Source organism: Pogonomyrmex barbatus, unplaced genomic scaffold, assembly GCF_055798465.1.
Source record: "Pogonomyrmex barbatus isolate J1 unplaced genomic scaffold, ASM5579846v1 scaffold7, whole genome shotgun sequence".
Classification (NCBI taxonomy): domain Eukaryota; kingdom Metazoa; phylum Arthropoda; class Insecta; order Hymenoptera; family Formicidae; genus Pogonomyrmex; species Pogonomyrmex barbatus.
The window spans coordinates 3,258,813-3,268,733 of NW_028297171.1; the positions used below are offsets into that span (position 1 = coordinate 3,258,813).

Here is a 9,921-nt window from a genome sequence, read left to right on the forward strand (position 1 = left end):
GTTATTTTCTTAATTTATAATTTAAATTATAGCAGAGAATAGTTTGATTCAAAATTTATTATTTTTTACTTTTTTTATGTGAGTTGAAGTTCAAAAAGCTTTGAAATAAAAAGAAACGAGACTTGAGCGATGATTTTCTTTCTCAGAATATGTTTTATGCATGAAAATGCATAAATTACAAAAAAATCGGAAAAGAGAGCTTTATATTGCATATATCAAAGGTAATATATTTGTAACAAGAACTTGTAACAAAAGTTTTACAAAAGAATTTTGTAAGACTTATTTGAAATAATTTTGAATATCTAAAAAGAAAAGAGAAGGTTTATTGTAAAAGCAAATGCTTAAGGGGATGCTAACCTGTTTATATTTTTCGACAGAATGTAGTATTTTTTGTATCTATCTTTTTTTAAGTAGTTTTGTATCTATCTATCTTTTTAGAAGTAGTTTTATGTAATATCTTTTTTAATAAACTTAGACATTTTTTTTCATAATTAAAGTATTATGTATTAATATTTGTCTATATAGAATTGTCACAAGAATGAAAAAAATTTATATCTTTTTTATCATTTGCTACTTTAATACGGTATCCAGAGCTGTCAAGTCGTGTCAATATTAGCGTTTTATATAAAAATTATCTTATATCTATAAAATTAATAAATTACATAAAATAATACATTATAATAATAAATTACATAAAGATTACATGAAGGAACAATATTGAATTTTTAGCCTTAGATGTTTAATAATACAGAAGTGTAGACGAAAATTTGTTCATATGTGTAACAAACAAACGTATGAATGTATGTATGTACATACATAAAACTAATATTTATGTATGTACATACATAAATATACTTTTACGTACATAAATATTTATATTTAGTATTTATGAATGTTTAGATATGTGTGGACATTTTCATCGGAATTCATTCGTCTTTTCAGCATCACTTTAAATGTAGCAACATTATTCACATTGAGAATTTTTTAAACTTTTATATCTCAACAGTAATTTTTAAAAACTAATTTTATTTAAAATAAATATTTGTTAATAAGGCATGTATATGCACATACATACATTATATTATTTATATGTTTATACTATGAGCAAGCTATTGTGACATGAAGAAAGTTACTTACGTACTCATGCATCAATTATTTGATTATAGAATACTCCAAAAAAGTATGAAATAAAATATTTTCATATAACTCGTAATATTCTTATCCATGATGACAATTATGTAAAAGATATTGAGCTGTTATATAAAATAATTTTCATGCTGACAGTTACTTTCAACACAAAATAAGCAAGTTAATGAACAACAACAATTAAATCCTACAATTAAATCTTGTACAAGATCATTTTTTAAAAAAAAGAGGAATCTATTTTATTGATAGTAGATATAGAACTAAAAGCAAAATTACCTTTGATCGGATATATGTTGCTATGAGTGTCACTAGATGGCATTTCAATTATACATTGTAAATTTTTTTAGCAAAATTGGGTGACGTGTGGCTCAATGTCTAATGTCTATTTCCATCAATGTAGATTAATTTTAATTTTGATTTAATTTATTTTTTATTTTGTTCTAAAGTTTATAGAATTAGAAAATGATAAAAAGCAAGTTAAGCCAAAATTAAAATTAATTTATATTAAGAGAAATAGACATTAGTAATCGGCGGATATCGATTTAAATTCACCCCATAGTACGAAACCTGAAATCTTGCAATTTTTGAGGATTACTCGTGGAAACTTAAAAATCCTAAGATTCAGAAGGAAAAAACTCAGATTAAAGTACGAAGAAAGAAGAGTATAGATATTTTCCAAGCTTTGGCTTTGAGCTTGCTACATTTTAAATTTAAAAATAATATAGTTGGCGACATAAGCAATCATTTCCAATTTATATATAAATTCAAAAACAAAAAGATAATTTATAAATGCCAAAGCGAGATCCGGCCTTACATCGAGGATCGCTAGTATTTTATTTTCTCGTTAAAACTTTTTTTAGTAAAATAAAGAATTAATGATTCAATATTTTACAGTAGAATGTTGCACGGATACAAGTGGCACAGTGACAAAATTCATCGAACTCACTAATCAATTATCAAAAATGATAAAAAAAAGTAATTTCCTTATTATAAATAACTTCCAAATAGCTACATGTATATAAAACGTAAACGTCTCTCATTGAATAATTCTAGCGATAGAGACTGCGGATAATAAAACTATTTCTGCTTTTTCGATTTTTCTGTCTTTGCTCTTTTGCTTCTCTCTCTCTCTCTCTCTCTCTCTCTCTCTCTCTCTCTCTCTCTCTCTCTCCGCATATAATAGATCCACATATTATAATATCGGATGCGCGAAGGGAACGAGCGCCCTTCATTGGACGATGGCGCGTGAACCCGTCTCGAGAACTCGTCGGCGTAATTTGTCAGGCATTCAGTTTGATAACAATACGGATCCGATAGTTACATAGAGCGGTAGGGACCCGTGAGACTCGAAACTTCGCGGCGTGGCTAACTAGGACGGTGTTGTAACCCAGTTCGTCCGTCCGTCCGTCTGTCCGTTCGTTCATTCGCTCGTTCATTCGAGACTTCAATTCCGTATTCTTCTCCGTACTGGGACGGACAGAAGTTGCTGTCGTTTCTGCCACGACTTCTTGGGTGAGAAATTGGAATTGGAAGTAATCGCGTTAGTCGAGAACGTTCGGCGTTTGTTAGTTGTTAACGAAACTCGCGGCTTAATCGAATTTATCTGACTGGTTCTCCGACCGCCGACCGATCGGTCTCTCCTCCTCCGCGTGGGGGGAAACTCGGCCGGGGGTGAGGCGGGCGCGATCGGCAGCCGGAAGGGGTGGGACCGGTCAGGATTTATTAGAACATTCGTGAATTAGTTCACACGCTATTAATCTCTGGATTGTACGATCCCGGTCTAGACCCGATCTGCTCGTCGTCATCAGGATTTAACCATCGACCACGACCTTGCCCCGTCAGGAGGCTCGTCTGGAGGCTATTAAGTGTGTCGATTTGGATTACGGCGGATTACAACGCGAATCGGATTCGCTTTCGTGTTGAAACGGTCGCGGACCGTTTGGACCTTCGTTGAGTTCATCGTTACTAATTTACACGTGGCACTCGGGAGCAAGAGATCGAGATCGAGATCGATTTGAAGAATAGATGTTTAAAAGATTATTCGATGAAGTCCCCGCCCGTGCGGACTTATCCTAAAAGTATCGGAAAAAGCTCTTTTTGACAGTCGTCATTTTATACGATAGGGTGCGTTGCACGCTTCACGGAAAGAGACCGAAGATCACGCTGCCGAGCCGCTGTTCTTTCCTTTAACCTTTTGACAATCGAATCTCGATTATCTTTCCCCTTGAAACCGTTACCCCTTAATTCCAGAAAGCTCATTTACTGACTGAAACGAATCTCCGGTCGCCCCGCAGATTTATGTATATTCGCGAGTCTTGGCGTGTTCGCAATCCTGTACGCCGCCCCGAACGGCTTATTCGCTTCGACAAAACAGGTTCCCGTGCAACTCGTCGACGCACGTGTTATTAAACGATACGGCGAGAAATTACGGTCCTTTCGGCGTCGCATGCATGCATTCGACACGCGTCGAAGGAGCCGGTCAGCTGAAATTCGACGGTACGCGATTACATTGAAATTACTCAATCCGATGGTAATCTGCTGAATTACACCTCGAAGTAACGTTCCGCCGAAGGCGCTTACATGAGCATATATTTGCCATATATGTGTCTGTGTGTGTGTGTGTGTGTGTGTGTGTGTGTGTGTGTGTGTGTGTGTGTGTGTTTGACGGGGTTCCGGGGGTTGTCGGGGTTAAGAAGGGCCGAGGCGATGCCCTGCGCTCACGCTACGGCGCACATAAATATCCCCCTTTGGCGAACCATACATCCGCGAGGCATCCGAGCACAGGGGGTGCACAGGGGGTTGCATATAGGTGCGCACGCAGCTATGGTATGTATTATCATTTCTTACGGTCTCCAGACACGTTATCCAATCAGTCAAGCAGACTCGAGTCAAGTTAAGTCAAGTCGGGCTGTATAAGTTCGATTAAACCGCCGAGCTTTCTGCTGCTCGATTTTCGTAAGAGAATGCAACACGATATACGAGGGGGGGGGGGGGGAGATTATTATCCGCGCATCCCAGCGCGGTGGATATTTCTTTCGGTTCTGGCTGGAGTTTTATTTTTATCGTTCCATAAAAAAATTCATCGATGCTAATTAATAAGCATCGGACTGATTTCAATTGTATAATTGGATAATTGACAATTAATAACTAGTGATTTATTGATTCCATTAGTCTATTATTTTACACCTGTGCAACTTGATTAATCCAGATTTGGGAGACCATTTAATTACTTGTAATTGGGAATCTAGATATGTCTGTCTGACAGACGGGGATGATCGATATCACTCTTACAATTAATTTCTACAATTAATACCTCGCTTGTGTATTTATGATGCGAAAAAAGAAAATTATTTTCCAAATTATTTTCTCATCTAATGGATGGCACGGTAATTGGTCGATCAATAAATTAAAAAAAAAAAAAAAAAATTCAATACGTTCTTTAAGTGTATGCGGACGCATGTGAGTATAGGTTCTCCCTCTTACGAGACGGGGGAAAGGAATTGATATTCAAAGCGGGTGGATGCATCTTCACGAGAGAGAGACGCCTTACGCGAGTATCTGTGTGCGCACGTTGAGTATATATACATGTATACATATTGAGAATATTCTAATTTAATATCACAAGCCCGTCCGCCTTCGAAGCTTCAAGTGCCAATCGAGATTTCCTTACGATTTCAAGAACGTTTCACATTCTATTAACTTTTCGTCGATTTCCTGTTTACTCTTCCCTCCCCCTACCCCTCCCTCCTCCCTCACCCTCACCCTTCCCATTTTACGTTTTTCTTTTTTGTTAATAATCCCATATGGCAGATAAATATCGTTTATTCGCATCGATATTTTTCGCAGCGAGCTGTGTTATCGATGGCTGGCTGGGTGATATTCATCGTAAGAGTTGCGTAACCGACACGACACGATTTTGTTATTAAGCGAGAGTGGACGACGCTCAAATTCTCATTCAGCAGCATAATACCCGATAAATAATTTAATTTACACCAGCTGAATGCCTGGCAGTTTCAAAGCCGATATATTAATCGGATTAGCGAAAATTGACGAAGCAACGCGGACAGATTGATTTCTACCGGTAATTGCTTTCGCATCGCCGTGTAATTAATATACATATAAGTCCGCAAGTAAACTCGATAAATAGACACGGCGAACAAATATACGTCTGGCAGAAATGTCCGAGTCCGATCTTTAAGAGGGGAAAAATACCTTTCTCTTCTTTTTTTCTTTTTATATAAATATATCAAGCGAAATATACTATGGCGAAACGCCAATATCGATTCCTCATTGTCATTACCGTTATTATCGATGCCGATCGATCGCGCAACGCCCGCCAAAACGCATTCGCGAACGATCGAATAAACATTGCACGCGTGTTGATCGAGGTTTGCTGCGCAACAGTTTCCCCTTTTGCGGAGGGATATCTGGGCCCGGATTTATAAAATCGCGTGGAGGTACACAGTTACTCCGTTGTTGATTTGATATTTCAGTTTAATACCTGAATGCATCGGTTTTCGCCAGATCGGCGGGGGATATCACAAGTGGACCGGAATATCAACAATTGTTTTCATCGTCGAATAGAAATATCTATCGCGCCCACATATAGCGGTGTGGATTTATTCAATAGACAAGGGATATTTAATAGAACGATCAAAGCCATTCCGCTGCAAAGCCCGCTCTGCTCTTTGATTGTTGCCCTGGAACGTATATATATATATATATATATATATATATATATATCGATATATAGATGTATGTTATAGATATGAATTTTGCCGTGCAAAATAGAAAAATCGACCACTCGATCGGCTTTACTATCGACGAAATTTTACACGTGATTTTTTTTTTTTTTTTTTTTTTTTTTTTAAGTAATCGATTATGGATTTATCAACTGCGAGGGAAAATATGAACTCTTTGTGAGATAGATATCAAAGTCAGTTCGGGTAATAATAACCGAAATAAATTCGAAATAATAATACCGGAAATAAATTCGAGATAAGTGACACATAATCTCGCGAGTCGAAATCGAATATTCCAGCGTCGCTCGACAAACCTTCTTTCCTTTTTGCGAGCGCAGTAGTCGTCGTTCCGCGAGGAAACGTAATTAGCAAATGGGAACGAATCGAGATACTTGTCGCGGGATAAGAAGGGCCCTTCGAAGGATTCCATCGCCATGGCGGATAACGAATTCCGAAGCTCGTCACGCTTGTCACGGCTTGCCAGGCTACTTACCCGACTTGTATAATTATTCGATACCCGAACCGCCGTTGTCGTTGTCGACGGCGGGAACTTAGCGATTCCACGGGGAGCGCGCGTGTTGCAATGCCCCGGGTAAAATTTCTTGACGGTTCGAAGAGAGACGAGGGCCGCTACTGAATATCAATGTACGGGTTGCCTGTCTCACCGGTCGCCGTCCGGGAGACCGACCAATCGATTCCCGTGCAGGGGACGACGACGTAGTCGCAGTATCCCCGCGTTAAAGTGATGGGATTCGGGGGCGCTCCCACCCCCTCCGCGCGACGTTTATCCCTCTCGGACTCTCGTGACGTAGCGCTATTACTATAGATACATTTTTCGCGAAAAGTCATGCAGCGTCGAGGACAATCGATATTATAAATTCTGCGCGCGAGGAGGTGATCCAGGAGATAGACGTAGTAAGTTTTTAAAAAGCAGCAGTTATCGTGAAAATTCAACAGTTATTTTAAATGATTACATAACCGTAGCTTTTTTTCTAGTTATAACATCTCTGTTTGATCTCTTATGTGTTTGCACACTCCGCGAGGAAGGTAGGTATCGTAAAAATTAGAAAAGGTCAAACAATTAGAACATTAAAGAGTACCTTAATTATTACAAAATTGTAGTAAAAGGAAAATTAACAAGTCGCATAAATTAAAGAAACGGTAACCATTTGTAAGAAATAGTAGGATGCAATATAAAATTAATGTAAAAGTTTTGTTATTATAATAAATAAAAATGTATTGTTATTACTAGTTGCGGCATAATAATTTATTTTAGAAAAATGTTTAAATAAAGAAAATTGTTATAATCTATAATTGTCGCAACGTTATACAAAAGATATGTAATGTATTATATTTATTCTATTATGTTACTACTATAAAAATAGTAAGTTACGATACTTTTGATTTTATAAGTTTATAAAATTGATTATAAATTGCAGAATTTTATCATAGTTGCCAGAAAACTAATTTATTTTCTCTGAGTGTATCAAAAATCATCTAATTTAATTACCATTTGTGAAATGAGTTAAAAAAGAAAAATATGAAAAAGAAATATTGTATATTGAAGAAGGCTGGATGATTAATAAATAAAAGAGAGAGAAAAATGAGAGTCAATATGAATAAAACAAAAATGAATGAATGAATAAAACAAAATAGTACGAGAAAAACCCATAAAAATATTAAAATATATTACAACATTAAAATATATTACAATATTTTTCTGCATTCATGCAGAAAAATGAATTTCGATCTATTTGGATATTTTTCAACCTGAATGATACATATTAAAAATGGTTGTTAGCTAATGAAAGTTTAACAGGACTAAAAAGAATGTTGATAATAAATAAATAAATAAAAAGTTTTTTTAAATTAAATTAAGATTTCAAAAGATAATTATGATAGAAATGAATTTAATCAATCAGAGAAAAGCAAGAGAAGAGATACTAAAAATTTTTCGAGTAATCTAAACAACATCAAATCAAATAAGATAACAACAAGATAGTAACACACAACAAAGTAGTAAACAAATCTAGTATGAGACAGATCTTCCTTCCCGGGTACTCAGATGCGCTTCGCAGGCTCGAAATTTTAAAGGGGGTTCGCAATATCCCAAAGATAATTTATTAAGACGTGTAGAATTAATTACTAATCGATAATCGGTATAATGTGGTCGGCGATCCGATATCAAAGCGATAGATCAGACCGATGTCTATGATCGTACAGCTGTGCGAATACTCATCGAGTTTCGCGTTACCACTCCTGTAATCTTGCTACGATTTTGTTATCAGCGAAGAAGAGGAACGTACGTACGTCGAAGAAAGAGAAGAACTCGCGGTTAATGCACCGATGCAAACAACGCGCATCAGTTTCATGTACAACTCGCAAATGAAAATATTTATTCTACTAACAGTACAGCGAGTCCACGTTAAAAATAGGGCCTGGCTCGCGCAAACAATGGCGCAGCACGGTGTATCAGAGATCGGTGTTTTTTTTTCTCCAACGAAAACGTTGAATCAGTGCGAGCGGTGCGTTTGCAGGGAAGTATGTAGAATTGCTTTTGCCGGGAGTAATCGTGCCACGTGATAGTAACGACGATCGTGTGTATTGCAACAAAACTGCGAAACTGGAATTACAAAATCCCCGACGTTTTTCGATCATTTTTTGATCTTCGGGTGTTCCGGCGTTTAAAAAATGTAACGCTACATTTCCGGATTGTTGATCAATCCGGCGAACGATGTTTCTCAGCGATGTATCCTCAGCGCTCTATTTTTGTCAAAGCGTGACGAAGAAATAATGGCGCCGATGTGAAAAGATAATGGGACCAACGTCTGGAAGTTGAATTAACGCTTGATTAATTAATGTCACCTGAAAGTGGATATTTTCCGATCGGATTCGAAGAAATCGAATGAAGTTTAATTATTAAAGCTGTAGTATTATGTATGTAATAATTATCGAGAAAATTGATGTATCCATAAAAGTGGAATGGATACATCTATGCAATTAACATCTATGCAATTAACATCTATGCAATTAAAATTTAAATTTTAATTGCCGCGATTTAATTCGGATTTCTGGAGAAAAGTTTTCTCTTAAATTAAAATGAATTTTATTTCTCTAAAGTCGTTATTAACAATTTTTTATTTTTTTCTTTGCTTGAGACAAGTGATATCATTGAGTACAGAAGCATAAAGGCATTGCCGTGCATTATTAAATATCAAGAAACAACAATGTAGTTTGAACAAATACACCTCCAACAGGTCATTATTACAACTTTTAAATTAATTTTTAAAACTCGACAATAGTTAGAATTTGTCAAATGAAGATTAGTTTCTCAAGTAGTATATGAATTAGATAATTTAATTCGATAAAATAATTATTTGTAGTACAAATGTAAAGTTAATAAATCTGATCATTATGAAATACTATTTTCACAAAATAAAAGATAAGAATGAAAAAATATACATATATAACGTAAATGAGGTAATAAAAAAATATATGATTTATTCGTAGAATTTTGTGATTGACAATTATAAAAAGAAGAGGATATTAGTTTAATATTAGATCATATCATATATCGATTTCTTGCAAAATGCATTTTTTTACAAACATGCTTTCCAAATATATTTGAAATCCTTTATAAAAAAGGAGATGTTAAGTCGATTACTCGCATTTCTCGAAATTTATTGTTGCCGCTTTTCCGCGATGCTAATTGGTTCTTTTGCTGCGCTAATTTCGTGAGTTACTGTCAATTTACAAATGACAATTTGTAAAAGGCGGGCGAGATTAGTAGCGAATGAAATTTTGAATCGATTTTGAACAAGGACAAAGATAAAATGAACAAGGATGAATGAGTTTCTATTTTTCATCACGACGGTACATCGCTACCATCAACGAATAATATAAAAATATATAATATGAAAAGCTTAGTGTTATGTTCTAGTATGTAAAAAATAGTTTGTTTAAACATTTTATATTGTTTGTATCGATTTCCCGATGTCATATGACTTTTGTTCCGTCTATTTCGTGAGCTGCG

At 35.7% G+C, this 9,921-nt stretch overlaps 1 long non-coding RNA gene across 1 annotated transcript in view; it reads right to left on the bottom strand.

The window, feature by feature from the left end:
• Window positions 1-9,921, bottom strand: part of LOC148934924 (uncharacterized) — a 214,717-nt gene that overhangs the window by 607 nt on the left and 204,189 nt on the right. The window lies entirely within an intron of this gene.